This window comes from Pinus tabuliformis, chromosome X (assembly GCF_031772625.1).
Source record: "Pinus tabuliformis cultivar Carrire ecotype Pingquan chromosome X, CPIR1, whole genome shotgun sequence".
In the NCBI taxonomy this organism is placed as follows: domain Eukaryota; kingdom Viridiplantae; phylum Streptophyta; class Pinopsida; order Pinales; family Pinaceae; genus Pinus; species Pinus tabuliformis.
Genome location: NC_142308.1, coordinates 1,559,074,519 through 1,559,089,991, shown reverse-complemented (window position 1 = coordinate 1,559,089,991; position 15,473 = coordinate 1,559,074,519). Strand labels below are relative to the sequence as shown.

The 15,473-nt window shown below is 36.4% G+C and overlaps 1 pseudogene; it reads right to left on the bottom strand.

Moving 5' to 3' along the window:
• Positions 1 to 442: 442 nt before the first annotated feature.
• LOC149145992 (uncharacterized) lies at positions 443 to 14,681 on the bottom strand (annotated as a pseudogene).
• Positions 14,682 to 15,473: the final 792 nt, after the last annotated feature.

The window sequence follows — 15,473 nt, the reverse complement described above, 5'->3', positions numbered from 1 at the left end:
CCCACAACCCCTTGTCTGGAACATCGAATCAACCAAATCATTTATGAAAATAACCAGCTTAGAGTTTCATTATAGATAAAAGACAAGTCTAATGAACAAAAATCATCCAGTGTTGAAGGTAAAACCTGGTCCAAAGATACTCACATGGGGCTTCAACTTTGACAAGACATATCTTCTCAACTTTGAGGATTTATGACGTGTTCCACCTACTGTTGGAATAAACATGACAAGCTCTATCAATTGATGATGGTCTCACTTGAAATATCATTAATCTTCTCATCTAAATCCCTCATCAAAAGCGGGGCATCATGATGACACCGCATGAGCTTCTCATCCTTTTAGGCTTCTTAACCATTGGAGCTTCCAATCAATGCAATCCATAGCCAAATATTAAGAGCATTCAAACATTGATGTTGGAATCAATGATAACACCATTCAACAACTATAACATGGAAAAATTATGATAACTTTTAATATTCTCTTCCAAGGCCTGAGCATTGCAACATGCTAGAATATTGGGGGTCAAACCTAATCCTCAAAGTTCTCAGACACTATGTTGTGTTGATTGGTTTTCTATTGACCAACAACACTTAAAATAGGTACAAGTTTCACATGAAACAGACAAAAAATTCTTGGGCCAACATAATCAAAGAGTTGATGCAAATCCTCAATAAACATCATTGCTTCAAATATCTCTTACTATTCCCCCCAACTCAATTATACATATATCATTAGGTTCTTCACTTCCATCCACATAAATAATCAAAACATGTTCAAACCCCTCTTGAGTGGCATATGTGATATACATAACTACCTAGACAGTGATTACCAAGAAGCATCCCCTTTGTTCTTTGTCATTGACTGACTTGTACATTTTCCAATGGTGACATTGTTATCTCAAGTTAGTTTCACATCTAGAAATCTTTCATAGTTTCCAAGATCCAAGTCAACCTCGCCATTGTTGTCTAGAACAAACATTTCTCCATGCTCAAATGGAACATGGTTCCTACATATATATTGAGATAATGGTATATTTTGATGGAGGTCACATGAAGGCCACATGCCTTCAAAACAAAACCAATATTGCTAATAGTGACTTCATTTCCTAGGCCATTGACAATGCCACCAAATACCAAAATAACCACACAATGTTGGCCAATAACAAAATGCAAGTGCAACTAGAGTTTCTAGAGCATGCAAGAGTGCAAAGCAAACAAATGGGCATGGATTTGGCACAAGGTTTGTCAAACCAGAGAAGAAGAAGAAGAATATTAATGCAAAAAATGGAAAAGTGGATAGGTTTAAGTGGGAATCCCATACCTGAGTAGGGTGCAAATCTAATAGGCTCTGGAGAGCACCCAACTTTGATACCACTGTTACATTACGATCTACAATAAAAGATAAGCTTTTATTGCATTACCATAAAAATGATGCACATATAAATACATTTATGTTCATTGGATTCATATTCCAATCTCTTAGACTCTTAATGATAGTTCACATTCCTCACCATAACCATTATGGATTAGGTGTCTAATGCCCTCAATACTTAAAATATAAGAGTCGTGGGAGCTATACTTGAATACTTCATAAGGCACATAACTTGCTAAGGTTTTTCAAATGGGACGACAAGTTAAGTGGGCTTGATTGTGTGAAAAGTCCACAGTTAAGTACACTTGAACTAGAGGAATCTCAGGGTGGGTGACCTCCTAATATGCCTCATTTATCAAGTATAAGCCCCAGAGGTGATGATTGATGCTTTGTAATTCTTTTTTATAATCACATTAATTTTCCCCTATGAACATTATCCATTTTTCTGAGTGCTAAGTGGCTATTCAAAATCGAGAGAAGTTAGTCAATTGCAATTAATATTCATGGATATGGGTTATAGATTAATGACCTACCTAATGCAAATACTCTAAAAAATGATATGTAATGATCTTATTTGTCTTTTTTAGACATTAGGAACCCCATTGCTACATTTTGTTCTTTAGTTTTTGGAAAACATGAAGCTAGCCTAAATCTTTGAGATACCCCAATGAAATATGCATATACCCAAATCTTTGAAAAAAGGTCCAATTTGAAACATAGGGAAATTCAAGAATTCTAGATATGGATTGCATCAAAAGAGGGGCAAAGTTCTATCCATACTTGTGGCTTTTAGCTTTGTTTACCTTTCCACTTGACACATTCAAGAATCAATTCAAAATCCTCTTAAACCACTCAACAATTATATACAAGGCTCCCCCCATAGCGAAGTGGTGTTAGTAAACTAAGTGATTGATTCCCTTGACTCCCTTGACTATAAGAATCCCTTCAATTTTCTTAGTTGTCCTTATTTTCTCAATCCGTTGCGTTAACGATTTGTCCATTATGATATATAAAAGAGTCACGATAGGGGGAAACCGTGACAAAGTCCCTTTTTGCCTTGAAAAAAGTAGTTGACCTACCATTTACTAAAGGGGTGATTCAAAGACTTCCTATACAATCTATAATTCAGTAAATATTGTGATCAACAAAACAAAACTTGCATAGAACGTCAAATGAGGGGCATGTTCTTTCAAATGCATAGCCATTCCCATTTTCATAATGATTCATTTTTCTTGTTCTACTTTCTTGTATTTCTTTCCTCCTACACAAGCAAAATATCATCAATTACTTCCCTCTTTTGCATGAAAACTCTATGATTTTTAGAGAAGATTTGGGAGAATATTTTGATGTGATTTGCTAGAATTTTATTTAGAATATTGTAGCCAATGTTGCAAAGAGAGATGGACCTAATCCTTGAAAAAAGGCAAGGGTCAAATTTCTTTAAGAATTAGAGCAATGAAGGATGAGTTCATACTTCCTCTAAATATGGGCTTATTTTTGGACCAATTTAGCATTTGATGGAAAACATACCTAATGATGCCTTTGTAAGAATGAAGGAAATGTGTAAAAAATCCATTTGGGCCTAGAGCTTCATGAGGCTCCACTCCCCAAATTAGTTCAATAACCGCTACCTCTATTCTTTTCCTAGTTAACAATTCTCCATAGAGACTATACAAGGGACCTCTTGAAGCATATCTTTTATGGAGCTTGGTTCAACCTCTTCTTCCTTTATAAAATCAAAAGCATGCAATCACTCTCCAACATCTTGAACAATTTCTTTTACAATATTCTTGTGTAATCCTTTCCTTTGCTTGTTTATGAAGGAAAGAAGCATTCTTATTTTTAGATTGTATCAACAAACTTCTAAAAAATTTCACCCTCCAATATTCTTCCTCTTTTAAAGTTGCTCGATGGAGCTTGCCAGTTAGATTCCTTTCCTCTAGGATGCTTTGATGAGTGACTTCTTCCACTTCCATTTATGCTTGCAACCTAGGCAATTACTCTTGAATATCCTTTTTTCCCATAATGGGAGATTGATATGAGGATATTTGCCATGTCTTTCAACTTAGATTTAACCATGCAAAGCTTGGATTCCCTCATACAGGAAGGGAAACCCTGAACTAAAATGCTCCACACCACCTTAATGATATTTAAAACTTTATAATCTCGAAGCCAAAGAGTGTTAAAACGAAAGGATATTGGCCCTATATCTTCCAGAGTTTAAAAGACTAAAGGATATATGATTGCAAAAAAAAAAAAAAAAACTAGAAGAGATAACATGTGAATATATTGAAAAATATTCTTGAAAATAACCTAATATGTGGATTAGAAAGCAATCTAGCCTTGCTACTATATGCCCCAACCCCACTCAATGATTGGACCAATTGAATTTCCTTTTTGTAGGGACAACATCTACGAAACCCCAATAAGAAATCAAGTGCTCCATCCTTTCTTTGAATGGGTCCCTCAATATACTACCACCACTTTTCTCCTTGTTAGATAAAACCAAGTTTAAATCTATAGGTACAATGTGGTATTTATCATGGTCAAACTCCCTCATTTCTAACAAAGACTGCCAAAAATAAATAATTTCTCACTATATTGTATTGGGGCATATACATTAAAGATCTAGATTTGATTTCCTAAATCATTATGAAATATTTCTAGTGTTGATATATTGATGGTGCAATAGCTCAAACATGTTTGAATCCCATTGGATACATAATCCCCAAATGCCCCTTGAGTACTTACTACATTTCTCTGACTTGCCTTTCATTGCTTGTTGCATACTTTTACCATTTATTTTTCTTCCAACTAGGTCTCTTAGATGACGACTATAGGGTTTTCCATTCTTATTAGATCCTTTAGAGATTATATCTTGAATTAATCGCCTAGTCCCCTATAGTTTGAAGAAAATACTTACAGTATTTCACTAATTAAGGATTAGAGCCACCACCATTCCAGTCTAATGACTTTTGGATTTTGATGAAGAGGATTTTGGCTTCAAGATCAAATGAGCATTCGATGAATTCTTGGAGTCTTAAATTTTTTTTCCTTCAAGGTTATTTCCTCCATTATCAATTTTGATAGTTTTTGTCAAACTGAGGATCGTGTGAAAAGCTCCAATGATCGTTCATTAAAATGAAATGAATTTATTACATGGAGAATATGTGTGGGTTGTCAGTTTTCCCAACCAACTATCTGATACTACACCTAATTTCAAACTTAATTACTTGTTTACCATAATCCTGAAGGATTAAGGTTTCTAACATTCCCCCAATTAATCTGAAGTGGTTTTTGTGAGCCCAAGCATCATTCTAAACTTTTCAAAATTTTCTCTTCCAAGTGCTTTGGTGAAGATGTCTGCAATTTTCTCAGTCGGGGGACAATGTATTAGATGAATAGTTTTGGCCTCTACATGGTATCGAATCAAATGATACTCTGTGTTGATGTGCTTGGTTCAATCATGGAATCTGGGATTCTTTAGTCCTTCTCTAAAACAACCAAATTGGTTGATCAAGACACTTGGAAGTGTCCATCCTAATGAGATCGGAAAGACTAGGACCAAAATTTCTACAAGAGATGACAATGGAGGTGCAAATTCAGGTGATATAGATGACTTAAATACTTTGTATAATTGTGAACTGAATTTTTCTATTGACTTTGAACCTACTTCCTTCGAAGAAGCTACTTCTCATGATGAATGGAAAGACCACATGCAAAAGGATTATGATGCACTCATAAAAAATGGGACTTGGAAGTTGGTGGACCCTCCATACAAAACCAAACCATTTGACTGTAAGTGGGTCTTCAAAAAAAGTGTAAAGCAAATGACTCACTTAACAACCACAAAACAAGGCTCATGGAAAAATGATTTGCACAAAAAAAAGGTTTTGAGTATGAGGAAACCTTCGCCCCCCACAGAAAAATTGGTGATGATCTGGACCATATTCTCTTTGGCAACACAAAAAGGATGGAAAATCCATCAGATGGACGTGAAGAAAACTTTCTTGAATGGGGATTTGAAATTAAAAAAAATGATGTCTCAACCTGAAGGTTTTGTTGTAAATGGACAAGAATAAAAGGCGTCAATCTCATCAAATATTTGTATGGTCTAAAACAAGCACCATGATCATGGTATGAAAAGCTAATCAAGCATCTTCTGAAGCTAAATTTCAAACATTAAAATCTTGATGATGCAACTTTGTTTGTCAATTTTTTTGGCAAAACAATTGTGTATCTTGTAGTATATGTAGATGATTTGTTAATAACATAATAGGAAACAATGAAACTTATATTGCATCCGTGAAGAAATATTTGAAGAAAGGTTTTGAAATGACAGATTTGGGACATCTTCATTACTACTTAGGCATTGAAGTCAATCAAAATCCAAAATACATATGCATTTCCCAAAAGAAGTACGTTGGAGGACTACTGAACAAATTGGCATGACAGATTGCAACCCTCTCTCCACTCCAATGGATCAAAACTTGAAGCTTACATCAAAAGAAGGGAATGAATTTGAGGATGCAACCAAGTACAAACAACTTGTAGGAAGTCTCAACTACCTAACCATGACCAGACCAGATATCTCATATGTTGTGAGCATCCTTTCCATATTTATGCATAAACCATGTGAGGGACATTGGTCTGCTGCGAAAAAGAGTCTCGAGACACTTAAAGGGAACTCAAGATTATGGACTTAAGTACACCAAGGTGGATGACTTCAGTCTTATTGCACATTCTGATTCAAACTTCGACCATGACAAGGAAAATGGAGTGTCAACTTCAGGATATATCATGAGTCTAGGATCAACAACTGTCTCATGGACGTTACACAAACAATCAGTTCTAGCAAATTCGACAACAAAGGCAGAATATGTGGTGACCAGAGAGGCGACAAAGGAAATTGTGTGGCTCAGGAAAATACTTGAATATTTGCAGGAGAAACAAGTGAACTCAACTCCTTTACTTGTCGACAATACTTCTGCATTCAAGTTGGCCGATCCTCTGAGGGTGTAGCATCATCAATGTTCAACTTCTTAATTCTGCTTATAACATCATCCAAATTTGATGAGGTTTCTGGAACTTCCTCATGAGGAAGGAGGGGTTGGTTTTGGTTCTGTAAAGGGAGATTCCAAAGATTGATCCAAAATTGGGTTTCCCCCTTCAACGTTTCGAATGTCATTGTCGAATTCATGATAATTCTTCATTGGAGAAATTATTTCTAGACGATGAAGTTGTCTTTCAATAGAGTCATCACTTTTAATGGACTCAAGGAATATGACATCTCTAGAAAGCATGAATTTGTTGTTTTCCTCATCGTAAATACGATGTTCCTTTGTGGTATCTGAGTACCCCAAGAAGTTACATTTACAACTCCTTACATCAAGCTTCTTTTTCAGTTGTTTTGGAATCGAGGCATAGTAGGTGGAACCAAAAACCCTAAGATGCCCGATGGGGGGGATGTGGACTTACCACATTTCGTAAGGAGTCTTTCTTTTAATAGCATGTGATGGACATACGTTCTTTACATACACCGCACAAGAAACAACTTCAACGAAAAACATCAGTTTTACATTTTTAAAGAACATCATGGAACAAACCATATTCAACAATGTTCTATTCATCCTCTCAGCTACACCATTTTGTTGAGGATTTATGGAGCCACTATTTGATGTTGTATCCCATGTTGTCGAAGATAGGATTCAAAATCATTACTAGTATATTCTTTTCCATTATCAGTATGAAGGATACCAATCTTAGTTTGTGCTTCATTTTCAATCCATACATGAAAGTTTTTAAATGCTTCAAATAATTTAGACTTGTCTTTTAACAAAGATACCCAACACATTTTGGTGTAGTCATCAATAAATGTCATGATATATTTATTTCCATTTGCAGAAGGTATATGCATAGGACCACACAAATATGAATGAATCAAACCAAGTTTTCTACATGCTCTAGAATTGGAGTCATGGGATGGTTGTTTGCTATGTTTTCTAAGAATGCAGGGAAAAAATTTCTTTAAGTTTTTAGGAATAGTTGGAAGACCAGAAACACCATTCTTCTTCATCAAACACAGAGTATCATAATTAATATGTCCAAATCTAGCATGCCATAGAAGACTTGAAGACATTGTAACTTCATCATGTTGAGAAACATAAGAAAATGATGTGCAGAAGATATGGATGTCCCCTTTATCTTCAGCGACTTGTCTTCTTCCTCTCCAATCATCACGACCTTGTTGTTGGAATACCTCCTTATCTCAACCTTTCATTCAAAAATATAAATGGAGTGTCCATGTTGTTGAACATGCACAAGGGATAATAGGTTCCTCTGCAACAGAGGAAGATAGAGAACATCATGTAGGAAAATAATTGAAATTCCAGGTAGCTTGAGTCTTATTGTTCCAATCCCTGAATGCTTGAGACTAGACCTGTCAACAAAGTATACTACACCATCTATGTTTTCATCTAATTGTTCAAAAGTTTCTTTCTAAAACGTCATGTGGCAAGTGGCACCTGTGTCAAGCAGCAATGTGTTTCTCCAAGAAGCATATGCCATGTTAAATACATCCTCATGCAAACCAATATTACAGTGAGAAACAACATAATGAGTAAATTCTGGTGCATTACCTTTTGCTTGTTATGGAGCTTTGTCTTTTTCTTCTTGTTCTTTAATATTCTCCCATGGAATCCTGCATGTTTTGGCTTCATGTCCTTTTCTTCCACAATAATTGTTCAAAAGTTTATTTTTGAAAGGTCATGTGGCAAGTGGCACCTGTGTCAAGTAGCCATGTGTCTCTCCAAGAAGCAGATGCAATGTTAAATACATCCTCATGCAAACCAATATTACAGTGAGCAACAACATAATGAGCAAATTCTGGTGCATTACCTTTTGCTTGTTCTGGAGCTTTGTCTTTTTCTTCTTGTTCTTTGATCTTCTCCCATGGAATTTTGCATGTTTTGGCTTCATGTCCTTTTCTTCCACAATGGACATATTGAAGATCAACTCTTTCTGTTTAATTTTGTCTACTCCCCTTTGTCTGAAGTTCTTTTTTTCCACGCCCTCTTTTGCTATTGTCTCCTATGGAAAAATCTGATTTTCCTTTCTGAGCAACGCATACAATTTCTTCAATGGACTGTGATGCTTGTTTCTTCTTTTAAAAGGCTTTTTCTCTTTCTGCAAACAGTGTGTCAAATTTTATGCTTTTCATCTGGACACTTGCTTGCAGAGATTCAAGGTAGCAAGAGTAGGTAGGATAGAGGGCCTTTATGAAGGCTGTGAGAGGCAGATCAATCTTTACTCCAATGGCATCAATGTCATGCATTATAGCTTTGATTTCTGAGGCTAGTGCCATGGGATCATCATCTTTCAATTCAAGATTAAAAAGCTTCACAAGCAACTGTATGAGTTCTAATTTTGAATGAGAATCATATAAATCTTTTAACTTCTTAAGAGCACCATACGAATCAGTAACTGAGACAATGTGCTTGCTTACCTCCTCGCTTATTGTAGCATTGATGAGGGAAAAAACTTTCTTGTCCTTCTCTTCCAAACGAAAGTTCCCTGAGAGACGTGAGCTTGACTGGTGCTTCCTCTTCGGCTTCACTTATGATTCGTCGTCATCATCCTATTCTGCAATTTCTCCTTCGCAAACTCCATCCCAAAAATCATTAAAAATGAGTATGCTCTTTATCTTTCTGAACCACTTTGTTTAGTTCTCCTTACCGATCAAAACTAGGCCAACCATAGAATTCAGAAAATGCATTTTGCATCTAATATTACTCGAGGAAATTTGAGATTTTAATCAATTCATTGGCATTATTTCTTTAAAACCTCCTTTAAAAATATGACCTTCAAAAATAAAATTTATGACTTTATAATCTTTACGGCTTTGATCTTTTGAATAAAAAGATTCCAAAAGAAAAACTTTGATCTTTATGACTCTGAATGATGCAAAATGTATCAAGTTTTGAACCACACGAAACGTCTGGCTTGAGCAAAAGAATTGTGAATATTTTATGAAAATTTCTTCTACAATAATTAATGCAGAAAAAAAGTCAAAGTCAAAGGCCACACTCATACCGTATATGTGCAACCACCAATTGAATGTGCAGAAATTCGAACATGTGAACAACCTGTGCCTTACAACATGGTTGATATGTGGAGAAACAGACTCACGTTGGGTTGTATCAATAGAAGTATCAATCGCACACGTTCAACTACTTGGGCCTTCTAGGTCTCATACAACCAGTGTTCTAGTTTACATCAGTGTAGAACCAAGTAATGTGATGATCATTCTATCAAAGATCACAGACGCCGCAACATTTTGTTTTACAAAACAATGTTGCCTACTACTTCACATGCAGACACATACTTCTGCAGTGGAAAAATGGCTAGACACATACTTCTGGGTGGAAAATCTTTGATTGAAGGATTAAAATAATAAGCCAAAATGGACTGTTATGGAACCGATGACCAGGGGCCTTTCTGTTTCTACTAAATCGGTTTTAATAGTGAAGAATGGATGAGAGAATGGCCACTGAATTTCACAGCGGGGCTTACGACGGACACAAATATCGGATTCGGGTGAGGGAATGCCAGATTCCAAGCAAACTTAGCCACCAGGCACTCGACACAATTACTGTGGCAGAGAAATGAAAGGTGGAAGCGATTGGGATGATCATAGAGCCATGAGATCTTGGCTCTGTCTACGTGCTCAACACACAATGATATGAATGTACGCCAAAACTCCAGTCAAAGTACACATATTCATGTAATTAAAAATTGCTATAAAAAAAGCTCGTTGTAGCATGTTCTTTATTAATATAATGGAGCTTGGCTTACATTAGAATGCACACAACCCATTGCATGTGTGGGCTGTGTGCGATATCACGGCAAAATATTCTCAACACGCTTTGCAATACCAGCATGGGGATCCTCGAAAACGGATACGTTCAGATCCAAGCAGCAAAATGGAAGGAGGGCAGAAGCAGGAGAAGGACAAGGAGCAGTCAACTCTGATACCATGTCAGAGTGAAGATATGTGGAAAGCTCCCATTGTAATTCATTAAAATGAAATGTATTTATTACATGGAAAATCTGTGTTAGTTGTTAGTTTGTCCAACCATCCGTTACTAGACCTAATTTCAAACTTAATTACTTTGTTACCACAATCCCGAAGGATTAAGGTGTCTAACAAGTTCCTCCCTAGCTCCTTTAAGAGACAATCTTCCTCACGATCTTCCTCATCTTCACCAAATTGTTGTTAAGCCTTTTCCTGAGTAACAATGATAGCAGCCCCTAGGGGCTGCCTGCTTTATTTTCCCGGATTCTTTCCTCTTTTGGGCCAATGACTTTTCCTTTCCTCCCGGCAGACATCCCTTATTCACATTCTTTGAACAATAAAAGTCCAAGGTATCAATTCTTCTCATACTACACGGTTAATTATGACATGGGATACATCATTTTAATCAAAAACATCGTGAACTTTTTTTGGTTTATTATAAATTTTAAATAGGCCTAGTTTGAGTGGCCTTAATGGTTAAGAGTATGTGTTTCCTCTTAAAAGATCACAGATTCAAAACTAGAAAGGTAGAGTATGTATGCCTTGCTAGATTTAAGAGTCAAACCACTACACCACACCGATCTCCTTTTACCTTTTGTACAAACCTAAACTAATGGGTTCCACTCGAACCATACCGCCTGAAGTTGATTGCTTGCGTCGATTGGTCGAGGGGGTGTCAGAGGTGTTCTCCTTCGGAGCATTATCAAATGAACCCAGGGCTCTACCTCTGACTATCCTTCGGAGCATTATCAAATGAACCCAGGGCTCTACCTCTGACTAGTCAAGGTGCACTAGTCGATCCATTCCCCCATAAAAAATGTTGAGCTCACCCAAAAGCCTGACTGCTTCAAGGTCAGGAGGATATGTGAGGTTGGGGTCGGCCTCATTTTGGTTGTGAACTTGAAAATTTTCGGAGGCCCGATTTCCTATTTTACGAAGTTCTTTTCTTTGTTAACTTGCAGACATGGAAAATTTTTGGAAAAAAATAAAAGACTTACCCTCTCGACTCCTCTCTCAGAACTTTTCGACATGGATGACGGAGAATTTTTTGGGAGCCTTTCTCGCTCTTATTGGCTTCTTCACGATTCAATGTGAACTCATATGCGTAACTACACTCGGTCCCCTTTCTAGAGTCATCCTTAAACTCATAAAATGATGATCGTTGGAACTTTATACTAAGCTCAACCTTCTTGGTTGAATGGTGATTATTCACAAAGATTGAACGAGGTTCACTTATGCTCGATTCCCCACTAGTTTCCTTGCTCCAAGCATATTTGCCAAGAAAGTCAATGGATTACCTCATCTAAACATACAAACTGACAGAATTCAAAACTACGCAGAGAAATAATGCCCAGAGCAGAAAAGAAAAAGGCCATATCCGTTCCTTAACAAAAATTATATACAACGAGTCTTAAGAGGCTCCTATCTGAAACCTTTTGGGGCTGCCCCACTGTCCTACGCACAACTTTATGTACACTAACACTGCTAAGAAAACATCTCTACAGACAAAGATAAATTGGACATTGTCTAGCAAACCAAAACTACTAAATTCTTAATTCTACACTTGTTATATTGGTAATTGGTAAAGGCCCACTTGAACAACAACTAAAACAACCTAACAACTCAGCCTACTATTGACATTATTACAATGAGTCACATGGTTATACTAACAACCCAGATTCCTCACTATAATTTCCTAATTTCTTATTTATACACAAAAAAAAATAAAAAATATTCTTTTAGAATCTACATGGTTCCATTTGGGCCTTAAACAAAATAATTTGCCTAGGTTGATGCTCCTACATCAAAATCCCCAGGTGAAAAGAAGTTTGACATCTTGGTTGAATGCCTTTAATCTGCAAAACCTCCAGGCATTAGGGGAATTTTGAGGTCTATAATGGGCCTCCTAAAGAAATTATAAAATAATAGTGGAAATAATAAAATAAGATTAGATTACATCATCAAATTTTAGAGGGAAAAAAAGAAAAAACTATTTTTTCAATTCGTATTTTCAACTTATCTCCCTATGAGTTTACTCAAATTTCAAGCGACAATACTCATTAGATGCAGAATTTGATTCCTAATCCAAAGAGTACAAATGTTGCATACTTTTGATGGACTCTGCTACATGAAAAATGAGAAATACACGAAAAACGTGATTGCAATCATGTATTTCTCATTTTTCGTGTAGCAGGGTTCGTCAAAAGTATGAAAAATGGATACTCCTTAAATGAGGAATTAAATTTTGCATCCAACGTGTACTCTTGCTCGAAATTTGAGTAAAAACTTAGGGAGATAAATTGAAAATATGAGTTGAAAAATAGTTTTATAATTTTAATATCTTTACTTTTTTACTCAAAAAATGGTTAATCATCCCCATGGTTGACATCATCATATTGAATCCTATTGGTTCTTATAAAGTTTATTTTGGTTGTACATTTTTCTTCTGAGGTCTATTTTAGACCTCAAAATTCCCCTAATGATCCCAAACAAAATGTTGTTGTTATCCCCATATTTGATCATGTTGTTGTTTCGGCCCGGACTTCAATCCTCCAAGATCCCGTACTTGATTCTGCAATATGCCACATGCTCTGTTGAGGCAATATTGCACGGTGAACTTGATGTTGGTTGTCCTCTTCCTTCCTTGATCCCATATTCTACCTTGTAGTTGCCTCACCTCTGTCATGTTGATGTAGTTCCCTACAGTCATCCAAGTGTTGAAACTGATCACTCTTTCCTTGCCATTGTACCATACCTCAGGTACTCCCTTTATTAACATCATTATTTCCTCAACCTCCATGTACAATCTTCCTTCTTGTTGGTACATGTTGCTTCTTCCTTGTTGGTTCAAATTATTGCTACTAGTCATCCTTGTTGGAAATGGTCACTAGTTTCGATCTTCATCATTGTCATTGTACTCATGTCAATATGTATATCTTATGTAATAAGCAAAAGAAGAAAGAAAATTTATTATTTTAAAGCATGGGTTCCATGCTTCTTTTGATTGGTCTTCTAGGGAAAGTATGCTCTTCATGCTTCTAGGGTTTGTTATGTCATAAGATTTATTGTCCTGAGTCAAGTGAGTCAATGGCATGTATATAAGACCCATATGGGCAAGATGTACCATGTAAAAGAATTTATTTTGAGTCAAGACAATCAAAATAAGCCTCCTAGCACAAGTCGACCCTGCCAAAGACAAGTTAGCCCAAAGAGGGTTACTTGACCTCCATAGATGAGTATAAATAGAAGTTGATTGACCTCATTTGACAACCAATTCAATATGAAATCAAGAAGTTCAATCTAAGGTGTGAAATTCAAGAACAAAGTCAAGAAAGGAAAAGAGAAAAGAAGTCGAAGCAAGAATGAAGGAAAATTGAGTTTTTGGTCAAGGTTTGCACTAGTTTTCTCTCACATGTGTGAAGATTCTAAGTTGTTGTAGGGGTCGAAGGTACAGACCTACTACAATTCGAAATATTGAAGTTGGGGCCCAAAATTCTGAGAGTTCTAGAAGGGTTTGACTCTTGTTGACTTGGTTGGACTTTGACCTAATTGGAAGGGCTTCTTGGAGGGATGACTTGGTGTTGGAGGAGGCTTTGGTCTTAAGGTTTTGGTCTTGTTTTTCTCATTTGGAACAGATTCTATAAGAAGAGAAGAGATTTTCTAGGTTTTCCCCTTAGAGGGGTATTGCCCTGGCTTGGAGCCTAATTTCTGTGTCCATTGTCTTTATTGTTTTTGCACTTGATAATTGTTTGATGAATAATATCTAATAAAGAAACATAAGATAAATAATGTTCACAAGCAATTATTACGGCTAAGGAGAAATTGAATTAATAGTTTCTCTATTGCATTCTCCAACAATCCTCAAGAAGATTTCCCAAGAAGGTATGATTTCATTCTCCATCTTCTTATGCTCTTTGTCATAGAATAGATCTCCTATATATTTAATGTACCTATAACGATAAATATCTTCCCCGTTGTTGCCTTCAACAAAATACATCATGGAAAAATCTTGTCCCATACTCTTTATTTGCAATTGAAATGAATTTCCATGAGACAGTTTTGTCCCGTGCTCCTCCTTGCTTTCTTCTTTTGACAACATATGTTGTCCTTCCTTTGCATCTTCGACTATGCCTTCCACAGTCTGCTTTCCACACAAATCCTTTGAGGCTTTAAGCACCTCAACTCCCTTCAATGCATTCTTCCCACAACTTTCTTTTGATTCAATGATTAAGTGCATTCCCCAATTAGTTAGGTTCTCTTCTGCTTGGAGCCAAATTATTTGCTTCTTTCTTTTTTGGATGACCTGCATAATTTTGACTTCTTGTGAAAAAAATTATTTGCATACTGCAGCGTCACATTCTACGCAGTCTGCCTTTATCTCAACAATATTCTGCACAGGAATTGCAAGATTCAACTCCCACTTTTCTTTATTCATCTCCACAGTACATGGTTGTCATGTAAAATTCTATGTTAGCCTTATGAAAGGTTGTTTGTTTCTATTCCCAAAATTTGGAATCCTGTTCGCACCTGCACACACAACAAACATGTTATGGAAAACATTTTCTCTATCTTAACTTTGCAGTGGTCTCTGTCTCATTAGGAAAATTAGTTCCTCCTTGAGCCCTTTCACCATTTCCTACAACTTCTTGGATGACACTCTTGTCATTGCTCCATAGAATCATGGCTTTCTCTGCATAAGCATTCTCATCTATGTCTCAGTTTGCTCCTCCTTGAGGTAGCTCCATCTACCTTGCCTCATAACTATCCTCATAATCCAACCTTTTTCTCTCCCTAATTGCATGAGAAAGTGGTGTCTCCTCTTTGTAAATAACAAACTATTGGTTGTCTTCTTTTCCTTGGGCTCTTTTGACCTCCTTTGGATTAGTAGATTGTATTGTACTGAGGGCTTATCACCAGCTCTCCCTCCATCATCTTCATACTAAACCAATCCACAAATCTGCAAAACATGTGGTTTCTTCTCTTTTCCCGATTTCCATTGGTCTTCAACCCATGACAAAAAAAATTAAAA